Source organism: Fukomys damarensis, unplaced genomic scaffold, assembly GCF_012274545.1.
Source record: "Fukomys damarensis isolate Sample0158 unplaced genomic scaffold, DMR_v1.0_HiC HiC_scaffold_29205, whole genome shotgun sequence".
NCBI lineage: Eukaryota > Metazoa > Chordata > Mammalia > Rodentia > Bathyergidae > Fukomys > Fukomys damarensis.
Window position 1 is genome coordinate 1 of NW_022930117.1, and position 1,347 is coordinate 1,347.

The 1,347-nt window shown below is 42.2% G+C and overlaps 1 non-coding gene across 1 annotated transcript; it reads left to right on the forward strand.

The window, feature by feature from the left end:
• The first annotated feature begins 1,095 nt into the window (after positions 1-1,095).
• Positions 1,096-1,212, forward strand: LOC117284953. The gene has a single exon (XR_004515983.1). It is a non-coding gene; the product is annotated as a small nucleolar RNA SNORA63 (small nucleolar RNA).
• Positions 1,213-1,347: the final 135 nt, after the last annotated feature.

Sequence of the window (1,347 nt, forward strand, 5' to 3'; positions counted from 1 at the left end):
GGGCGCGGCGCGAGGGCTGCGTGGCCTGCGGGCCCGGGAGTCTAGCGGGAATTCGTCCGCGGCTTCCCCTGAGGATCTTTCGTAGGCCCTAAGCATAGCCCTAGTATATGTGCCTTGTGTGCTTGTTTCTGTTTTTGTTTTTAATGTTTAATGCATTCACGTACCTTTTTTGAAGGCGTCGTATGCCATTCAGGGGAGGTCTCAAGGGACTGGGTCTCTGCCCGCTGGGAATGGAGATCTGTGAAGGGAGGTGGTCTGCAGTTCCCAGAAGTCTTGGCCCAGGAATTCGGAGGGAGGCAGCCCTTACGTTGCAGTGACAGTCGTGCTGTGGCAGGTTGCTTACCTCTAGGCTCACGTCTTGGTGGACAGAGAGATGAGAGAGTAATGGTTGTTCAGGGTGTGGGTTAGCGTGTACCCAAAGCATTAAACCTTATTTTCAGTTCTTGGACCTCCCAGCAGACCCTTGCAGCTTTTTCCCCTGGCTTCTCTTGTCTCCCTTTAGACAACTAATTACTAGCTTAGAATCTAAATATCTACAGATATTTTATGTCTGTCTAGCGCCTACAGTTCATTCCCCCCACCCCTTATTAAATGTAAGTTTGTACACAGTGGTACACGCATCCCAGATTTGAAGTGGCAATCCCATTATTATTTCCCCAAATATTTATCATGTGCCAGGTACAGAATTAGATATTTAACACATTGCTTTGTTTTTCTATTCCTAACTCTTATCTCCACTGATGAGATAAACACGTTAATTTTGTCCAGGTTTACATAGCTAATACATTAACTGAATTGCTCTTTGAATCCAGATCAGTAAATAAAGTCAAATGAAGACAGTAATGTGTGTACCAGGATGCCTTGTGGGAGTGGTTAATTTCATTCACAGTTGTGAGAAAGAAGTTTGTAAAGTATGCAAAGTTTGTAAAGAAAGTGTGAAAGTCTTGAAGTAGGAATTGACTGAAAGGAAGTTTGGAGTTTTAGAAAGTTAAGGTGTTTCAGTATGACTACAACATAGAATTATAGTGAATTATGTGAACAGGTAGGCAACCATTGAGTGTCAGTATATTTACTGTGCTAAGGAATTCTACTTTCAAGCAGGATTCAGGCTAGAATACAGCTGCTACGTGCTGTGTTATTGTTCCCCCTGCTCAGAAATAATGTTTCTTAATTATACCTGTCTAGCAGCCAGGGATGCTTGTTGTCAGACATATTAAAATTAAATGTTGACTTGAGAGGAGATTCTAAAGCTAAAGTTTGTTTAAAAAAAGAAAGAAACTTCAGCCTTATCCTGTGTGCAGGCTGGATGTGGTTGTGTGTTTTGTTTTGTTTTGTTTTGTTTTTTTT